The sequence below is a fragment of the Sapajus apella genome, unplaced genomic scaffold (assembly GCF_009761245.1).
Source record: "Sapajus apella isolate SASKATOON/1434 unplaced genomic scaffold, GSC_monkey_1.0 scaffold62, whole genome shotgun sequence".
In the NCBI taxonomy this organism is placed as follows: Eukaryota; Metazoa; Chordata; class Mammalia; order Primates; family Cebidae; genus Sapajus; species Sapajus apella.
The window spans coordinates 1,474,798-1,496,685 of record NW_022437002.1 but is presented as its reverse complement, the minus strand read 5'-3'; the positions used below and the strand labels follow the sequence as shown (position 1 = coordinate 1,496,685).

General features: G+C 45.3%; 1 long non-coding RNA gene across 1 annotated transcript; it reads left to right on the top strand.

The window, feature by feature from the left end:
- Positions 1-1,235: 1,235 nt before the first annotated feature.
- LOC116529146 lies at positions 1,236-15,803 on the top strand. The gene is made up of 4 exons (XR_004259405.1): positions 1,236-1,246; positions 9,566-9,569; positions 12,503-12,505; positions 15,701-15,803. It is a non-coding gene; the product is annotated as an uncharacterized LOC116529146 (long non-coding RNA).
- The last annotated feature ends 6,085 nt before the right edge of the window (positions 15,804-21,888 follow it).

Sequence of the window (21,888 nt, the reverse complement as noted above, 5' to 3'; positions counted from 1 at the left end):
AAACCTGAGACCCTGAGAGCCCCACCCCAGTGACTGGCAGCAGACAGGGCCCAGGGGATACGGTACGGTCACCCACCTTCCCACCGAGCTTGCCCCTGTCACTGCTGCAGAGGGATTTCCTGTCCCTGAGTCTCCAAGGGGAACCTGAGAGGGGACTTCTCCTCTATGCAAGATTAGAAGGCATTTGGTGTATTGGATGACTGGTAATCCCATGAGCAGATATTTGTCACGTGCAGGTGATAAGCAAAGCAGTTTACATGGCAACTATCCCACTGAATCTTGCCACAGCCCCAACATGGCAGAGACATGATGCCCCTACTTTGCAAATGAGCAGGTCAGAGGTGCACAGTGACCGACCCAAGGCCCCACGGGTGGCAAACAGTGAGGCCCAATCAGAACCTGGCCACCAGCCCCATTGACAGCCGGCTCTCTCAGCCACCCACCCTCCCTGCAGAAATAACAGTGATGAATGACCAGAGGTGGCAGCCCCAACTGGAAGGCTGACAGGACAGAGTCCTGTGCTTTCTTTCCAGGAGAACCAGCTCCTCAGCGGAAAGGGGGCTCCACATCTGGCTGCTGCCCCCGACTGACTTTCCAGTACAGATCTGCCCAGGACACCATCTCCCACTGTTTGATCTTTTGAGCTGAGTAAGCCCCAGGACAGGAGGTAAGATTGGCGTTTGCTAAAATTCCTGCAAGACGGGGGTCAGGGAGAGGCCAGCCAGGTTGGAAGAGGGGCGGGGTAGGGAGTCAGCATGAGAGGTGGAGGATGCCTATCCAGTCCCTCCTGTGCTGGCTGCCCCTTGCTCTTGGCAACTCAATATCCCTGTTCGCCTCCCCCTCACACTGTTACAGCTGCAACAGAAAAACAGATCTGCTTGCACTGTGAATATGACAGAGGGGAGATGATCACTGCTTGGGGGCCATAAAGGGTTCCCTCACCTAATGGGAAGGGGTTGGTAGAAACAAAGGGTACAAGCTTTGGGCTATATTTTGGGATCGGGTCACCTGACCTTTCTGGGGTCAGTTTTCTCATCTGTAAAATGGGATAATAGGTCATGCCTTAGAAGAAAGTGTGATAATAACACATGTAGAAATCCCATTGCTGGGCAAGCCTACAGCTACACCCAGTAAGTCCCAGCTGCTACTTTATTTATGTTGTTGTTAAAATAACAATCATCTGGTCCAAGCCCTCTAATTGTACAGAGAGGGAAACTGAGGCCCAGAGACAGCAGACCTCAAAATTGTGAGCAGGGGAGCCTGAAGGAGATCCTGGGTCTCCTGAGTCTGCAGTCCAACCTCGGTGAGCCTCAGCCCCACTGAGATCTTCAGGGAGTCCTCAGAGGAGCCAGATAATCCCCACTTTCAAGGGGTAATTTTTTTTCCATGTGACTAAATTTTCTTTTGTGTTTTCTGTTTTTAAGTTCTGGGGTACATGTGAAGTTCGTGCAGGCTTGTTACATAAGTACACACATGCCATGGTGGTTTGCGGCATCCATCCCCCGTCACCACCATTAGGTATTTCTCCTAATGTTATCCCTCCTCAATCCCCCCACTCCTCAAGGGGTAATTTTCTAAGAGAGGAAACACTCATAGTCTCTGGCATCAGATCCAGAGTCTGCCAGTCCCCTCAAGGGCTCCCTGTAAGGGAGAGGGGTCTGGGAGACAGCCCAGAGCCCAACAGGGCCTTTGCAGAGACCTAGATACCCATTTAGCACCTGTGCCTGCTGGGAATGATGCCAGACAGTAAGTCTGTCAATGCTGTGCTCAGATTCAGCCCTGCTGCTGACACGCTGTGGGCTCGGGCAAGTTCTTTGCTCTCTGAGCCTTAGTTTTCTCATCCGCGAAGCGGGATTACAATATCTACTGTACGGAGGGCTGTGAGGAATAAATGTAGTCATTTATATGGGGTGCCTGGCACACAGTAGGAGCTCTAGTGCTCTTCCCCTCAGCCCTGACTAGCCTGGTAACCTGGATGACCTCTGAGGGATAATCCTCTGAGGGAACTGGCCTCAAGGCTTCCACCCTCCTCCCTGGCACAGCAGCTGGGGTTCAAGCAGGTCACATCTTCTATGTGCACTCCTTACAGATCAACGCTGGCTTGCTCTGAGGGCCAGGCCAGGTGGCAGTGGGTGGGGGTGGGTGCAATAGTCATTCAGAGGAGATGCGGGGGTGGGTAAGGGTCACCAGAGAGAAGGAGACTCCGCCCCTCGCTGATTCTAGATGGTGGTGAGGAGATGGATGGTGATTATTTGGTAAGGAATATTATATCAGGCACCTACTGCGTGTCAGACATTTAAGCACGTTACACGTGTTAAAGCATTTACTCTTCCCAACAACTCTAAAAAGTTGGTATCAATATCATCCCCATTTTGTAGTGAGAAAACTGAGACACAGAAAGCTTAAGCAACTCACCCAAGGTCACACGGTTGGTAAGTTACAATGTTAGAATTCAGATCCATAGCTCTAGAGCCTACATTTCTAGCCACAAAGCTATAATGACAGTGAAATAATGGGCATCAATGACAACAGCAGCCAACCATTATCAACTGTTGACAGAGTGCCCGGATGTTTAAGCACTTTATACTATCTCAGTTAATTTTCACTGTGTTCCTGTGAAGAAGGTAATATTTCCCCCTATTTTGCAGATGGGAAACTGAGACTCAGAGAGGAGGAATGATATGGCTTGGCTCTGTCCCCACCCTAATCTCATCTTCAATTGTAGTTCCCATAATCCCCATGTGTTGTGGGAGGGACCTGGTGGGAGGTAATTGACTCATGGGGGCAGTTACTCTGATGCTATTCTCATGAAAGTGAGTGAGTTCTCACAAGATCTGAGGGTTTTATAAGGAGCTTTTCCCCGGTTTGCTCAGCACTTCTCCTTCCTGCCGCCATGTGCAGAAGGACATGTTTGCTTCCCCTTCTGCCATGACTGTAAGTTTCCTAAGGCCTCCTCAGCCCTGTGGAACTGTGAGCCAATTAAACATCTTTCCTGTATAAATTTCCCAATCTCAGGTAGTTCTTTATAGCAGCATAAGAATGGACTAATACATGGAGTAACTGGCCCAATGGCTCAGTGATGGAACTGGGATTTGAACATAGCTCTGTCCAAAGCCTGTGCTTTTAATATCTTTAGAAGGCACAGGATGGAGTCAGGAGCCCTTCTCTGCTCCTCACTCAATGTGTGACCTTGGGCAAGCTGCTCACCTGTCTGATCCCTGCCAGCCCTCAGAGTATATTCCACTCCTTCCAATTTCCATGCCCTTCCCCTTTGTATATGCCTTTTGGAGCCTCCTCCCTCCTTTACGCCCACCTATAGCCCACATGCCCCTTGAAACTACCCATCCAAACCAACTCCCCGGATACTTCTCCCTACCCCCAGCCCAGGAAACCACCTACCCAAAGTCACCACTTGTGGCTCCTCAAGTCTTGTGGGGTGTCCAGCCTCCCTTCTGGTAATCAGAGCAGACATTGTGATTTCATCTCCAGGTCTCCCTTTTTCTCTCTTGTCCTCCCCACTTTCACGTCCTATATGAACAATTACCAAGCCTATTCTTCCCTCTAACAGAACACAGATCAGAAGCATAGGCTCTGGAGAGGAGCAGACTCAGTCTTGGGAATATCAGCTCTACCACTTGCTGTGTGATCTTAGACTAGTTTCTTTACCTCTCTGAGCCTTAATATCCCTGCAAATTGTGGATAACAATAGTACCTACCTTACAGAGTGCCTATAAGACTTAAATATCATTATGTATAAAGTGCCTGAGCAGTAGACATTCTCAGCCTATGATAGCTGGTAGTACTGTTATTCTCTGCCACTCCTCCACATTTCAGCTGCCCCACCCTAGTTCAGGCTCCCATTTTATCTCTGTCCTTGCTTAATGAAATGACCTCCTCCTCCTCCCCTGGTCCCTGCTGAGATTCCCCCCTCATTCTTATCCATTTGCACAGTTGTAGCCACTGACTCCAACCTTTCTCAGCTCCAAGACTTTCTTCCCCAGCCTCTGCCAGGGGCTCTGACTGGAAGGACTTAGCCTGGCATTCAAGGTTCTTCCCCTTTGCCCCATCAACCACAACCTGCCCGTGCAGCCACGACTCCCAAACTTCTCTTCCGAAGGGTGGCCAAGGCAATCCAAGCTCCCCCATGATCCCAGGATCCCTGGCAGAGGTTTACCTGTGGCAGCCCTTTGCTCAGACTGTTTCCTAGGCTGAGACTATCCTTGCATTTATCTTCACATCTCCATATCCCAGTGAAACTTCCAGACCTAGCTGGAGTGCCTCCTCCTGCAAGAAGTATGCTCTGATTTCCCACCTAACTCCTGGCCCTGCTGCATTCTCACTGGTTAAGATTTCTCCTTCTATTTCCTCATCCTGACTTCCAGAACAGTTCCCTGAACTTTCCTTGTCTACAGCACATACCACAGTGTATTCAAATGTTCAGTGTATACATATTGTATATTCTCTGCTTTGAAAATATGCTGAAGTGAAGATGGAAATCTTTGCTACTCCTTCAGTCAAGAAGTGGGCACTAGGTCCCCTCCCACTGAATGTGAGCTCGTCTGTGACTGCTTTGACCAACTGAGTATGGTAGAGGTGACATTAAGCCAGGTCTGAGTCTAGACTTCAAGGGGTCTGGCAGCTTCTGCCTTGGCCTTGTTAGTAATCCCAGCTACTGAGGAGGCTGAGGCAGGAGAATTGCCTGAACCCAGGAGGCGGAGGTTGCAGTGAGCCGAGATCGCGCCATTGCACTCCAGCCTGGGTATCAAGAGAGAAACTCCGTCTCAAAAAAAAAAAAAAAAAAAATCACACTGGACTTAAAAATCACACAGTCTACGGTGGGCATGATGGCTCATGCTTATAATCCCAATGCTTTGGGAGGCCAGTGAGAGAGGATTGCTTGAGGCCAAGAGTTTGAGACCAGCCTGGGCGGCATAACAAGGCCCCATGTTTACCAAAAAATTTAAAATTATCCAGGCATGGTGGTATGTGCCTGTACTCCCAGCTATTCAGGAGGCTGAGATGGGAGGATTCCTTGAGCTCAGGCATTCAAGGTTTCAGTGAGCAATGATCATGCCACTGCACTCCAAGCTGGGCAACAGAGCAACACCCGGTCTCTGATTTTTTTTTTTTATCTCACAATTTATAAATTTGGAAAGGAGACTTTATTTCTTATAAATGATTACAGCCTGCAAGGTGGTCATTTCAGAAGCTAAGAAGCATCACCTCCAACCAAAGCCATTACCAGTCCTTCCAAAGGGGAGCAGGATGAGACAGAAAATTAAGCTGAATAGGTTGGCCAAACATACATATTCAACAGTTTATGGGAGGAGCTGCGAATATTCATAAAGGTAGTCACAAAGGCATTTAAATGTGCAGTCTCTGTAAACCGGCCATGGTAGGTAGTCTTCTTATCAGGAGAAAGTTACTGAAATCAGTCTCTTGTCCAATCAAAGCTGTAGTTATGGTTTGAGGAACTGGGAGTCAGTTAGTTGGTCTCTGGTGGTGGGTGAGCCATAACTGCTCTAACATTGCTTACCTGAAGGTCAGTGCTTGTTTGGCTGATAGAGAAAAAGGAAAACCTGTGACAATTCGAACATAGATTATTCTGTAAGTGTAGGGGTGTGGGACTTAACCCTTGCCTGGCATGGCCTTAGGTCCTGTTTGTAATTTGGTATCTTACTGCCACGAAGAATCCATTCTGTCGGTCTTAATCCATTCTGTGACTTTTAAGTCCAGTGTGATTTTTAAATTAACAAGACCAAGGCAGAAGCTGCCAGACCCCTTGAAGTCTAGACTCAGACCTGGCTTAATGTCACCTCTACCATACTCAGTTGGTCAAAGCAGTCACAGACGAGCTCACATTCAGTGGGAGGGGACCTAGTGCCCACTTCTTGACTGAAGGAGTAGCAAAGATTTTCATGTTCACTTCAGCATACTTTGTCTGTGCGGGGACAGCCTGTGAGTCTGGACTTGTCCATCTCTTCATTGCACTCCCTACGCCATGCACTGGGCTTCTGGTTCTACAGCAATGAACTCGCTTAGTCTTTACAACAGTGTTATTTTATTAATTAGGAAACTGAGGTCAGAGAGGTTCAGTGACTTGCCCAAGGTCACACAGGACATGGAAGAAGCGAGCTCCTGCTCTGATTCTCTGGCTTGGATTCCAGTGTTTTTCCTGCTGCCCCAGATGAGGTGACTCAGGGCCCCTCCTTGGATTTGTAACATGTTTCTTCCTTCCTGATGCCCAACTGAGAGCTGCCTGCCTGCCCAGAAGCTAATTCCTCCTTCCTTGGAACTCAAGGCCCTCCTGTCTGAGTCTCCCAGATGTCCATGTTGGTACCAACAGCAACTACGGAGTGGGAGGAGCAAGTGGGTAAGAGAGGGAGAGAAATTCCATCGATGCACTGAGACACGGAGAAGAGACGTCAAGAAAGCCTTTATTCACACACAGACAAGGCGCGCACCCTGCACACACACTCACACAGAAGGAAAGAGAAACACACACAGTGCGAGATGGGGGCATGGAGATGAGATCATTCCTAGGAAGAGGAAGGAGAGGGGAAAGGAAGAGAAAAAACAGATTCACACTAGAAAGTAAAAACACAGAACAAGAAATACCCAGCAGGAGATAAAGATAAAAAATATCAAAGTACACGAAGATACAAAGACAGTTACAGACAAATCCACGAAGAGAGAGCTGTCATGAGAGGATATAAATGAGAAAGAGGCACAGTCTCAGAGAGAGAAGGGGACGCTCACAGGGCACACTCACAGGCAGAGGCGGAGGGAGAGACAGGAGAGGGAAACATGTCACAACAGACACAGGCAGAGGGATGGAGGAACAAGCCGGGGAAGATGGAAAAGGCCACAGTGAGACCAAAGGGGAGAGAATAATAAGCAGAGAGAAAGAGTGATGGGGAGAGGGAGCGGAGGAGCCGCAGATGCCCGAGCGCTGGAGCTGAGCTCACACCTTCGCCTCCTCCCTTCCCCTCCCGCTCCGTCCACCACCGCCTGATTCCGCTCACAGCAGCCTGAAATGGAAGCCCCGAGTGGAGAAGTTAATTCTCCCAAGTCCAACCGCCAAGACGCGCTCTGCATTCCGCCCGCGTGCCCTTAGCGACACAGAGGCGGAGGCGGGGGGGGGGGGGTGCACCTGCACCTAGTACGGGTTTCTTCTCCAGAAGGAGAGAGACCTGCCCAGCATGTGGTCACCAAGCCCACGCCCAGAGCCGCATGGTTATACCTGCTAATTTCTAAGCCACGGGCAGCTGGAGGTGGGCACAACCCACAGCCCCTCAACAAGCACCCACAGGATGCCCATCAGGGACAAGATGCGGCCCCTGCACTGAGGACTCCCTCCCCACATGGGAGGCAAATAGTCTTAGGTCCAAATGTCCCTTACTGATCCCCACCTGTGATGACTCACCTGACCTCCCGAAGCCTCCACAACCACCTCTGTGAAACCGGATCGTCACGTCTACCTCATAGGTTGCTGGGAAAATCAAAAGCGGATACTGGTGAAGCATGTTACACAAATTTTGGCATATAGTAGTCGTTCAATAAACATTGGCTTTCTCTAATTGGGAAAGTCTGGGAAAATATGGAGATAATGGTGCAAAGTGAAGGGTAGCCCCAAGACTATTTGGTCCTTCTAGTTGAGTCACGGGAGACTTTGGTGGCTTTTGAACCAGGCCTTAGAATGTGGGAATATTTAAAAGTGAGTGATGGAGATGGGAAAGGCGGGGAGCTCTCTTGGCAGACTAAATGGCACGAGCAAAGGTGGGGCGGCAGGTGTCTCCAGAGTAGAGACCTGCCCGGTTCAGTTGGAGTAGAAGATGTGTGACGGATGATCTAGTACAATATTCTCCTTTCACGGATGGGGAAACTGAGGCCTAGAAATGTTAAGTGACTTGTTCAAACCCACATGTCTAGCAAGTGTCTGATCCAGCTCTTGAATCCAGAACTCAGTGACTCAGGGACTCTCCCCTTTGCCAAGCTGGAGGTCGGCCCCTTGCAGGTGAAAGCAGAGACCCAGACTGAAGGCATCCTGGGTCTTCAGAAGTTTGGTATTTGCCTAACAGCCCAAGTCCCAGAAACTAAGCCTCAGGCAGGAAAGTAGGTGGCAGTTCCTGACTTCCAGTGTCAATGGCTGCCAAGCCTAAGCTTTGACAGTAGATACTACTGGGGTGGGGCAAGGGAACCCCATCAGGCCTGGGGGCTCAAAGGTGGGGCTCCGCCTCTGACTAGAAATCCGGCATTAGACATGTGTGAAGTCCTGGAAAATGTCCCATGAGCCTCTGGGAGTTTTCTGGCCTCTGGTAAGAGTTGGGGTTATTAATCTGTAATTTACAAATGAAAGGGTAAGATTCAGAGAGACCAAAACCCCTGAAATTTAATCAAATTTAATATTACAAATACATATATATAATTCCTAATTACATAACTCTAATTATATTCCCATATACCTTCTAAGGAGGGTAGATGCTGATAAATGAGGCCCTTCATTCTCCCAGCCACTTGGATGGGTTTGGATGCACACTAGCGGAGGAGCATAGAGCTGGAGCTCCCAAAGGCCGCCTATGAAGGCAAGCAGGGGCAAAGAGCAGTGACAGGGGGCCATCATTATAATTCACGTCACAGAGTGTGAATCAGCAGTGACTTGAGTCAGTAATTCCTAGATCTGGGCCAGGTGTGGTGGCTCACACCTGTCTGTAATTACAGCACTTTAGGAGGCTAAGGTGGGAGGATTGTTTGAGCCCAGGAGTTTGAGACCAGTCTGGGCAACATAGTGAGAACCCGTCTCTACAAAAATGTTTAACAAAAAAAAATGAGCCAGGTGTAGTTGTGTGCACCTGTGGCCCCAGTTACTCAAGAGGCTAAGGTGGGAGGATCACTTAACCCTGGAAGGTCGAGGCTGCAGTAAACTGTGATCATGCCACTGCACTTCAGCCTGGGTGACAGGGCAAGACCCCATCTAAAAAATAATAATAATATTAATAATTCCTGGATCTGAGGTAGAAAAAGAAACCCCAAGAAGGTAGCCTAAATTTTTTTTTTTTTTTGAGATGGAGTCTTGCTCTCATCGCCCAGGCTGGAGTGCAATGGAGCAATCTCAGCTCACTGTGGCTTCTGCCTCCCAGGCTCAAGCAATTCTCCTGCCTCAACCTCTTACTAGCTGGAATTAAAGGCGTTCTAAGAGAGATCAGTATTAATCAGGATAGGCTAGAGTCACACTTTAGTAACAAACAGTCCCAAATCTCACTGACTAGGAGTTTATCTCTATCTCTTTATCACTCATGAACTGCACGGCAAATCAGGTGATTCTCCAAGGCTGCTGTCTTCCATGTGTTAACCCAGTGATCCAGGTTGCTTTGATCTTATGTCTCAACCATGTCAACATGCTGCCTCCATGTTCTCCAACAAAGAATAAGAGAAAGCTGGAAGGTCCTGCAGGGGCTTTTCACTGCTTTGGCTCAGAAGTTTCACATGTCAAGTCTACTCACTGTCCATTGGCCAGAACTAGTCATAGCGTCTGCCTAACTGCAGAGGAAGCTGGAAAGCATAGAACTGTCATGTACCCAGGAAGGAGAGGAGAGCTGGATATTGATGAACACCGGATATGACTGGGACCTCCTGTCCTTAAAAAATAAGTTAGGAACACTAGGGTTAGAGCGGTGAGTCTCAAAGTCTGAGTTATAGACTACCTTAACACTATTCTGAAAGCTTTGAGGAAGGGCACATTTCCAGGCCACCAGCTTGGAGAGTTACATTCTGTGGTCCAGGAATCTGTATTTTTGACAAGTCTCACAGATGAATGTGCAGAACCTGTAAGCAGAAGGTCCTCTGGTCACGGGGCTAGGGGTTGCCTTAGAGAGCACCCTGGGTTCGAATCTTAAAAAAAAAACAACTTCCAGGCAGTCCAGGCACGGTGGTTCACGTCTGTAATCCCAGCACTTTTAGAGGCCAAGATGGGCAGATCACAAGGTCAGAAGTTCAAGACCAGCCTAACCAACATGGTGAAACCCCATCTCTACTAAAAATGCAAAAATTAACTGGGCATGGTGGCATGGGCCTATAATCCCAGCTACTCAGGAGGCTGAGGCAGGAGAATCACTTGAACTCCGGAGACAGAGGTGGCAGTGAGCCAAGATGACACCACTGCACTCCAGCCTGGGTGACAGAGAGAGACTCCATCTCAAAAAAAACTTCCAGGCTTCTGGTTCCAAAATGGCGGTGTCATAGCAAGCTAGCTTCACTCCTCCTCCAAAGAAAACCAGAAACAATTATACAGCACTGAGATTATCACCAGTAATATCCCAAAACTCTGTATAAAGAGAAGACAGTTCCCAGGGCCACGAGAAATGGAAAACTCTGAGCAGAGGCTAAGAAAATTGGACTTCCATATGCATAACACCCCTCCCCAATCTGTCCAGCACCAAGTGCCTGGAAAATTTCCCCACGACTCACATTTTCTATACCAGAAAAAGTGAGATTGAAGTAAACAACCAACTTCCCCACCATCTTTGGTTTCCTGGCAGAAGATGTGCCCCAGCCTCAATCCATGAGAAGTCTCAGGAATGCCTGAGGGAGCAATATCCCTGCAAACAGTTAAAGACAAAGTGATGAGACAAGACTACCATCCCCAATTCTGGAAACTCTGCTCTGTAACTCAGCCAAAGGAAATGCCAAATCAGAGTGGCTATCCAGCAGCACATGCTGTAGGAGGTTCATTCTGCAGGCTCCCTGGGCATGAACCCCTAGGCAGGCTTCGTGCAGTACTGGGGTATCCCCCTTTGGAATCTTTCCCCATTCAGTACAGGCAGCACTCTGTTTATTTAGAACCAAGGCAAACATGGGCTTAAGGTGCCATCTAGTGTCAAAAAGGAGGCTGCAACAGAATGGGGTAAAAAGTAAAGAAAATCAACAGATAAAGTACAAACTCTATGAGCAAGCATATCTAATAAACACCAAAACAAGCCAGCCAGAGAAGAGCAAGAAATAACTAGTCCTTCAATGAAAAGACATAGACATACATCCACAATAAACAAAAGCAAAACAGGAAACCATGACCTATTCAAACATGCAAAGCAAGGAACCAGTGACTGACCCTAATAAGATAGTGATATGTGAACTCTCTGACCAAGAATTCAAAATAGCAGTTTTTTTAAAACTCAGTGATCTCCAAGATAACACATAAAAGCAATTTCAAAATTTATCCAAGGAATTTAACCAAAAGATTGAAATTTTTAAAAATTGAACAGAAACCTTGGAACTGAGAAATACATGTGCTCAACTGAAAAATTCGTTAGATTCTCTCAACAGAAGAATGGATGAAGAAGAGCAGAAAAATCAGTGAACTTGAAGACACGGTTTGAAAATAATACATAGAGGAGAAAAAAACAAAAAAGGTTGAAAAAGAATGAAGATTACCTACAAGATATGGAAAATTACTTCGAAAGACCAAATCTAAGAATTATTGGTGTTTCAAGAGAGGGAGTTGATCAGGAGCAAGATGTATAATGCTTATTTAAAGAAATAATAAAAGAAAACTTTCCAAAACTTGAGAAATATATAAATATCCAGCTCCAGGAAAACCAGAGAACACCACATAGATTCAACCCAAATAAGACTACCTCAAGACATATAGTAACCAAACTCTCAAGATCAAGGACAAAGAGGGGATCCTAAAAGAAAAAATAAATAAATAACATATAAAAGAGCTCCAATTTGTCTGACAACAGACTTCTCAATGGAAATCATACAGGCCAGGAAGAAGTGGAGTGACATTTTCAAAGTTCTGAATGAAAAAAATAAACTGTCATCCAAGAATACAATATCCAGCAAAGTTACCCTTCAAATATGAAGGAGAGATAAAGACTCTTCCAGACAAACAAAAGCTGAAGGAATTCACCATCACCAGACCCATTTTACAAGAAATGCTAAAGGGAATTCATCAATCTGAAAGAAATAAAACTAACATTCAAATAGAAAACACTAGAAGTATAAAACCCAGTGGTGAAATTAAGTCCACAGAAACCCGAAATACTTTAATGCTGTAATTGTGGTGAAAATTAGTTACAAAACCCACTTGTAACTATAGGGTGAATCCCAAAAGATAAATCTATCAAAAACAATAATAGCTATGGCAACCTGTTGAGATATTAACAACATAAAAATATGTAAATTGGGACAACATCAAGTCAAAATTAGGGGGTGGAGTTGAAGTGTAGAGGTTTTTTCCCATTCTTTCTTTGTTTCTATTCTTTCCTTTGTGATCTAAGGTAAGTAGTCGTCTCTTCAAAATAACTTGTCGTATCTATTAGATGTTTTTATAAGCCTCACGGTAACCACAAGGCAAAAAAACTATAATAGATTCACAAGATATAAAAAGCAGTGAATTAAAACATACTACCAAAGAAAATAATTTCATCACAAAGTAAAACAACAAGAAAGGAAAAGATTTATAAAACAACCAGAAAAACAAGCAACAAGATGGCAGTAGTAAGTCCTTCCTTATCGATAAAAACACTGAATGTAAACAAATTCAGTTCTCTAATTAAAGGGCATTCAGTGGCTAAGTGGATAAAGAAAAAAGACCCAACTTTGTGCTGCCTTTAAAAAATCCACTTCAGACCAAGCATGGTGGCTCACACCTGTAATCCCAGCATTTTGGGAGGCCAAGGCGGGTGGATCCCCTGAGGTCAGGAGTTTGAGACCAGCCCAGCCAACATGGTGAAACCCCATCTCTACTAAAAATACAGAAAATTTAGCCAGGCATGGTGAAACACACCTGTAATTCAGCTACTGGGGAGGCTGAGGCAAGAGAATTGCTTAAACCAGGGAGATGGAGGTTGCAGTGAGCCAAGGTCATACCACTGCACTCCAGCCTAGGTGACAGAATGGGACTCTGTCTCAGAAAAAAAAAAAATTCACTTTACCTATAAGGACACACATAGACTACAAATGAAAGAGTGGGAAAAGATATTCCATGTCACTGGAAACCAAAAAAGAGCAGGATTAGCTATATTTATATTGGATAAAATAGACTACAAATCAAAGACTGTAAAAAGAGGCAAAGGGCTGGGTGTGGTGGCTCACACCTGTAATCCCAGCACTTTGGGAAGCTGAGGTGAGTGGATCATGAGGTCAGGAGTTCAAGACCAGCCTGGTCAAGACGGTGAAATCCTGTCTCTACTAAAAATACAAAACTTAGCTCGGCATGGTAGCAGGCACCTGTAATCCCAGCTACTCAGGAGGCTGAGGCAGGAGAATCACTTGAACCCAGGAGGCAGAGGTTGTAGGTTGCAGTGAGCAGAGATCATGCCACTGTACTCCAGCCTGGGTGACAGAACAAAGTAAAACAATAAGAAAGGAAAAGATTTATAAAAACATTTTATAAAAATATATATAAACCCTTTATTTTTTTTTCCATCTCAAAAAAAAAAAAGAGGTGAAGAAGGTTACTATAAAATGATAAAGGGGTCAATTCAGCAAGATGATATAATAATTATAATTATCTATACACCCTATACTAGAGCTCCCAAGTATATAAACATTGATATTTCCAAAAGGAGAGACAGATTGCAACACAATAATACTGGGAGACTTCAACGCCCCATTCTCAGTAATAGACAGATCATCCAGATAAAAAATCAACAAAGAAACACTGGAGTTAAACTACACAGTAGACCAAATAGACCTAACTGAACTTTACAGAACATCTCACCCAATTTCTGCAGAATACATATTCTCATCATCACATGGAACATTTTCCAGAACAGATTATATGTTAGGCCACAAAACAAATCTCAACAAATTTTTAAAAATTAAAATTATATCAAGTATTATTTCTGAGCACAATCGAATAAAACTAGGTATCAATAACAAGAAGAATCTTGGAAAAGGCACAAACACATGAAAATTAAACAACATGCTCTTGAACAACCCATGGTTCAATGAAGAAATTAGGAAGACAATTTTTAAATTTCTTGAAGAAAATGAAAATGGAAATATAACATACCAAAATTATTGGATACAGCAAAAGCAGCACTAAGAGAGAAGATTATAGCAATAAACACTTATATTTAAAAAACAGAAATAACTTGTGATGGTTAATACTGAGTGTCAACTTGATTGGATTGAAGGATAGAAAGTATTGATCCTGGGTGTGTCTGTGAGGGTGTTGCCAAAGGAGATTAACATTTGAGTCAGTGGGATGGGAAAGGCAGAGTCACCCTTAATCTGGATGGGCACCATCTAATCAGCTCCCAGTGTGGCTAGAATCTAAGCAAGCAGAAAAATGTGAATACAGACACTGGCCTAGCGTCCCAGCCTACATCTTTCTCCCTTGTTGGATGCTTCCTGCCCTCGAACATCGGACTCCAAGTTCTTCAGTTTTGGAACTTGGACTGGCTCTCCTTGCTCCTTAGCCTGCAGGTGGCCTATTAAGGGATTTTGTGATCCTGTGAATTAATACTTAATAAACTCCCCTTTATATATATATCTATTCTATTAGTTATATCCCTCTAGAGAACCCTGGCTAATATACAACCTAATGATGTATCTCAAGGAACTAGAAAAGCAAGAACAAACCAAACCCTAAATTAGTAGAAGGAATAAATAGTAAAGATAGAGTAGAAATAGATGAAACTGAAACTTAAAAAAAAAAAATACAGAAGATCAACAAAACACAAAGTTGGGGTTTTGTTAAAAAGATAAAAAATGGACAAGCTTTAGCTAGAATAACTAAGAAAAAAGATAAAAGACCCATATAAATAAAATCAGAACTGTACAAGGAAACATAACAACTGATACCACAGAAATACAAAGAATCATTTGTAACAGTACAGAGACTGCTACAAACAACCACATGCCAATAAATTGGAAAACGTGTAGAAGAAACAGATAAATTCCAGGACATATACACCCTACCAATATGGAACCAGGAAGAAATAGAGAACCTGAACAAACTAATAATGAGTAACAAGATCAAAACCATAAGCCTCCCATCAAAAAAAAACCATAATTTGATGGCTTCACTGCTTGCTGAATTTTACCAAACAGTTAAAGGAGAGCTAATACTAATTCTACTCAAACTCTTCAAAAAATTGAAGAGGAAGGAATACTTACAAACTCATTCTACGTGTCCAACATTACCCTGATACCAACACCAGACAAAGACACAAGAAAAGAAAACTACAGGCCAATATCACAGTTGAATGGAGATGTAAAAATCCTCAACAAAGTACCAGCAAGCTGATCACTCACGATGTGAATATGAAAAAGATCATTCAGCATGATCAAGTGGGATTCATCCCATAGATGCAATGATGGTTCAACATACCCAAATCAATAAATGTAATACATCACATGAATAGAATCAAGAACAAAAACCACATGATCGTTCAGTAGATACTGAAAAAAAAAAAAAAAAACAAAGAAATAAAGGGCATTCAAATTGGAAAGAAGTCAAATTCACCTTTTCACAGATAGCATGGCTTATCCCTAGAAAAATCTAATGACTCCCCCTAAAACACTGTTAGAACTGATAAATTCAGTAAAGTTGCAGGATAAAGAATGAACATACAAAAATCAGTAGGATTTATATATGCCAACAGTGAGCAAGGTGAAAAAGAAACAAGAGAGTAATTCAATTTACAATAGCTACAAAGAATATAGGATAACCTAGGAATCAATTCAGCCAAAGAAGTGAAGGATCCATACAAGAAAAGCTATAAGACACTGGTGAAAGAAACTGAAGAGGACACCAAAAAATGGAAAGATATTGCACGCTCATGGATTGGAAAAATTAATATTGTTAAAATGACAATACTATCTAAAACAATTTGCAGATTCAGTGCAATCCCTATCAAAATACCAAGGATGTTCTTCACAAAAATAGAAAAAAAAATTCCAAAATTTGCATGGAACCACAAAAGATCCTGAATAGCTGAAGCAATCTTGAGCAAAAAGACCAAAACTGGAGACATCACACTGCCTGACTTCAAAATATACTACAAAGCTATTTTAACAAAATCAGCATGCTAATGGCATAAAAACAGGCACATAGACCAACAGAATAAAATTAAGAAGCCAGATGTAGATCCACACACTTATAGCCAACTCATTTTCAGCAAAGGTGCCAAGAACATTCAGTGGGGAAAGGAGTCTCTTCAATAAATGGTGGTGGGGAAAACGGGATAACCATATGCAGAAGGAGGAAGCTATATCCCTATTTCTCACAATTTCCAAAACTCAAATCAAAATGGATTGAAGACTTAAATCTAAGACCTAAAATGAGAACACTACCAGAAAGAAAACAGTATGAAAACACTCCAGGACGTTGACACTGAGCACGTTGTTCTGAGCAGACTTTCTTTGTGTAAGACCTCAAAAGCACAGGCAACCAAAGCAAAAATAGGCAAATGGATTGCATCAAGCTAAAAAGTTCAGCAAAGCAAAGAAAACAATTAACAAAATGAGGAGATAACCCACCGAATGAGAGAAAATATATGCAAACTATTCATTTGACAAGGGAATAATAACAATATATAAGGAGCTCAAACAACTCAATAGCTAAACAAATAACCTGATTTTAAAATGGGCAAAAAGTATTTTGCCCATTCTCCTTAAAAGAAGACATACAAATGGCCAGTAGGTATATGAAAAAATATTCAACATTAACTAATCTTTAGAGAAATGCACATCAAAACCACAATGAGATATCACCTTACACCTGATCAAATGACTATTATCAAAAAGACAGGCTTGAGACTATCCTAGCCAATGTGGTGAAACAACATTTCTGCTAAAAATACAGAAATTAGCTGGTCATGAGGGTGGACACCTGTAATCCCAGCTACTTAGGAGGCTGAGCAAGAGAATCTCCTGAACACAGGAGGCGGAAGTTGCAGTGAGCCGATATCACACCACTGCACTCCAGCCTGGGCAACAGAACAAGACTCTGTCTCAAAAAAAAAAAAAAAAAGCAGGGAATAACAGATGCTGGTGAGATGTGGAGAAAGGGGAACCCTCATACACTGCTGGTGGGAACATAAATTAGTACATTCACTGTGAGAAACTGTTTTTTCCTCAAAAAACTAAAAATAGAACTACCATACGATCCAGAAATTCCACTACTGGGTATGTGCGAAAGAAAAGAAATTAACATACTGAAGAGAATAAGCACTCCCATGTTTATTGCAGCACTATTCACAATAGCCAAAATATGACATCAGCCTACAAGCCCATCAATGGATGGATTAATAAAAATTTTTAAAAAGTGGTACATATACACAATGGAATAGTATTCAGCCATAAAAAAGGATGAAATCCTGTCATTTGCAACATGGATAGAACTGGAGGTCATTATGTTATGTGAAACAAGCCAAGCATACAAAGACAAATATCACATGTTCTCACTCATATGTGGGTGCTCACAAGGTGCACCTTATAAAAATATAAAATAGATTGGTGGGTACCAGAAGTTGGGAAGGAGGACAGGGATGAAGAAAAGTTGATTAATGGGTACAAAGATACAGTTTGATAGAAAAGGTAAGACCTGGCATTTGACAGATCAGCAGGGTGACAATAGTTTACAATAATCTATTGTATATTTCCAAATAGCTAAAAGAGCATAATTCAAACATTTTGAGCAGAGAAAAAGACAAAGGCAGAGGCAAATGCCTAACCCTGAATGCTCCAAACTGCATTTCCAGGAGATCTGATTACCTGATATTTTCCAGGGCAGTGGGGCTTTAAGATGCAGGATACCCAAATTACATCAAACAGCCCCATTATGGCCAATTCCCTCTTTGCTGCTGTTTAATTTCTCCTGGAGAATAAGATTGGAAATGCTGTGCTAATTTAATTTGCCAGAATGAATAAAGATAAGACAGTAACAGAGGATGATAAAGTGTGGGTAACACATAATTCACATCCCCGAAACCTAGCCTCCTTCCATCACAACTGCCTTCCCCATGCTGGAGCTGATTAAGTCAGAACGATGGCAGTTAATTATTTTCCCCTGTTGCTGGGGAAGTCTGGCTTCCCCAACCAGGCAGTGGTTGTAAAAGGGCAAATCAGATTAAAAAGAGGACCAGGGGCTTGTGGATCCCCTTGGGGATCACAGGTCTCCCTTATGGCGGAGGGAGGTGGCACTTAGACAACATGTTCGCTAGCTAAAGGTTCACCAATCAATCCTGGTCTCTGGAGTCCAGTACTCCTGGAAGACGCATATGGGTGTATGTAAAAGTGGGTTCATCATTAAGCCCTTCACTAGGCAGTCTTGCCAGGCTGGGTCCAGAACACAGAATCGTGTTCACAGGGATGGCATCACTGGGACCTAGGGAGGCATCCCCATGTGCAAAAAAAAAGGCTTTTCATCCATGCACACAGGGGTGTGTTCATCAGAGAGAAAAAGAGTAGTTTCGTGGTTCATATTGGGGTCCTCACTGGTGGAAGAGCACATGGGTATACTTGCACACTGGTTCAGCCCCGTACACAAGAATATGATACTAGAAGCACCTGTATTCAGACAGCCCTGAGGGTCCTGCCCTGCCGCTAACTCGCTGCATGACCTTGGTGAAATTGCTTCTCTAAGCCTCAGTGACTTTGTGGAGTAGGGATAGTCATAGCACCCGCTTTACAGAGCTCTGATGAGGAAGGAGTTTGAACACGTGCGCTGGAGTCCACATGCGTGTCAGGCCCCTTGAGATGTGGGAGGGACCCGAGGTAGGAAGAGAAGGGGGCGGACCAAGGAGGGGCCAAAGCCAGTTCTCCCTGCACCTCCACATCTAGGGTGGGAACTCAGGGGCCTGAGAACTTTAAACTCAAAACTGGCCTCCTAGGGAGTTATAAAGTTGCATTTGTTAAAGGAGGAGGGTAGGACATCCTTTATTCACCAGTTTGCTGATTTGATTTATCATTTTAAATATTTGGAAATGTGGGTGTCCATTTGTGCTCTTGCCCTGGGTCCCCCAAATGTCAAATATGGCCAAAATGTCCACTGTGTGCAGATATTGTGCTCAATCCAGAGGGCCAGAGCTGCAGGCAACATCAGGCACCTCCCCGTTACATGATTAGGAGTGGGGGAGTCAAGGTGGCCTTTCCAGTCTGGTCTGATTGAGAGGCAGAGAGCGAAGTGGAATCCTCACTTGCACAGCACTCCCACCTCCTGTGGCACCCACCAAGGTTCCTGTCCTGCCCAGGGGGGTAGTATTTGATGGCATTGTGTGAGAGGGGCACGCTCTGCCTAAGTGTGAGTTCACTGATATGCTCCAGAGAGAGCAGCGCCCTTTAAGGAGGCGAGGCTGGAGAAAGTGGTAATCATCCTTCCTACTTCCAGGTGAGGGCACCTCCAGCCTCTCTCAGACCAGGCCCCTTCAGGGTCAGCAGAACGTCAGGAGCATGGGCCAAGAGCAGACTGAGATGCTGTGTGGGAGAGCTTGGTCAGCGGGGAGAGATCTTTGTCACTCCTGCCCCCGTCCTCAGGAGTTTTAATCCCCAGCACAGGACTGGGCACAGAGAGAGCCCTTAAGGCACATGGTTGGTGAAGGGATAACAGCTTCGGGGCCAGGGTAGGGAGCTCCCCCAGGGCCCTTCATCCTGACTCCTTCCCCTCCCTCAGCCTTTGCCTTCGGCATGTGGGGCCTTCTCTCAGTCTCCCAGAATGCGCCAGGCTCCCGCCCACCGCAGGGCCTTTACACGTGCCCTTCTCTGCCTAGATTCCTCTCCTGGTCCCCGTGGCTTTTCCTTACCTCCCTGGAGCAAGTCAAGTCTCTGTATTATTGGGCCTCTTTCAAAGCATCAGAGCCCCCTCTTGCCTGGCACTCACTCCAGTTGTGATGAATGAATGATATAGGCAATCATTTCTTCAGTGCATCCCTCCTCCACGGGCTGCAAATTCACCAGGGAGTCTATGCCACCGATTTGGCTGCAGCCCTCCGAGGTCCCGGGGGAGATTCAAGAAAGATGGTGCCCAGCAGCTAAGGGGCGGGGAGGAGGGCCGTCAGAATGAGAGTCTCGGTGATGCCGACGGCCCCCCTCCCAGTCCCTCTCTCCTCTGATAAGAAGCAACCCTGGCACACCTGAGACTCTCCTCCAGTGGCCCGAGGCCTGCACACTTGGTAGCAACTAGGGAGCACTGGTGGAGTGATGGCTTTTTACTCATCCCATCCCCTTGAGCGCTGACATCTTAAAATTCATAGAATCACAGCATCTCAGGGCTGCAGGGACTTTCCTAGGCACTTGCTGGAACTGATTTATTATCCTGTGCATATTTCAACCATTTACGCATACACACATACACAAGAATGCTATCTTTCCCCACTCAGCTCCTTCCCTTCCCCTGCCTTCTAAATGAGAATATTGTCTTTGCAAGATGGTTTCCGATGTGTGTGTGCATGTGTGTGCATGATGCCACATCAGGAGAATGGGCAATGGAGAGGGGAAGAAATGAGGAACCAGAAAGAATAAGCTGATCTTTCCATATAATGAAGATGGGAGGAGGTGACGGACACAGGAGACAGAGAGAACAGCTCCGCAAGCTTGTCTGGGGAGCTGTGGGAGCTTCCGCTTGTGAAAGGGTCTGCAGTTCCTTGATGGTGAGGAATGGGCCCGTCAGCAAGTGTTCTGGGGGCATGAATTGTATCCCCTTTGTCTCTCTTCAAGAAATTGCAGTAAAACAGGAATTCCTTCTTGAAATGATTGTTGGTTAGTGACCACTTCTTTGGATGCAGCATTGAGTTGAGAATCCCAGTTAGAGTGGGCCCACCCCATCATGAAGGAAGCAGACATTTGAGCTTTGCAGGGCAGGGGTGGGGCTGTGGGTGTTACCCCTGTGCCCAGCACCTCTGCAGGGGAGATGCTTCAAAGACATCGCTGAGCAGATTAAGAAAGAGGAACAAAGGGTCTTTACTTTTAGGAGTTTATTTCCTAGTCGGAGAGTTTGCAAGCCAACAATAAACGAAAGACGGTCCTCCAGGGAATAACCAGCTTTGCACTGGCTGAGCACCTTACGAGGGTCAGACGACCCTCGTCGGGTCAGCGGGGGTCACCTCCATCACAGATGAGGAGACAGGCTCAGAGAGGGGAGGAGACTGGCCCCCGGCCAGGCAGCCAGGCGCTGTGGGGCTGGGCGCAAACCTATCTGCCTGGCTTCACCTCCACACTCTATCCTCTCCCTCCTGGACCAGAGGAGGGCGGCTCCAGGACCTGGGCAGAGTTCAGGGGAAGGTCTCTTGTGAGCAGGACTTTCCACGTACGTGGTGTTTCAACAGACAGCCATGTGGGGACATGGGTGGTAGGTCGTCAGGAAGGAAGGGTGTTCCAGGTAGGGGAGGCAGCAGGAAGAACAGCCAGGAAGTGGGGCCCAGGGCACCTCTGGGGAACAGAGAGGAGTGGCCTTTGGTAGGATCAGCAAGGGGAGATGTGGCTGGAAGTGCAGGGAGTGACTGCATCAGAAAGCGGGAAGCAGGCCCAGTGTGGTGGCTCATGCCTGTAATCCTAGCACTTTGGGAGGCTGAGGCAGGTGAATCACTTGAGGTCAGGAGTTCGAGACCAGTCTAACCAACGTAATGAAACCCTATCTCTACTAAAAATACAAAAATTAGCCAGGCATGGTGGCACACTCCTGTAATCCCAGTTACTGGGGAGGCTTAGGCAGGAGAATTGCTTGAACCTGGAAGGTGGAGGTTGCAGTGAGCTGAGATCATGCCACTGCACACCAGCTTGGACAACAGAGGGGAAACTCCATCTAAAAAATAAAAAAAGGGAGAGAGAAGAAAAAGAAAGAAAGAGAGAAAGAAAGAAGAGAAAGGAAAGAAAGAAAGAAAAGAAAAAGAAGAAGGAAGGAAGGAAGGAAGGAAGGAAGGAAGGAAGGAAGGAAGG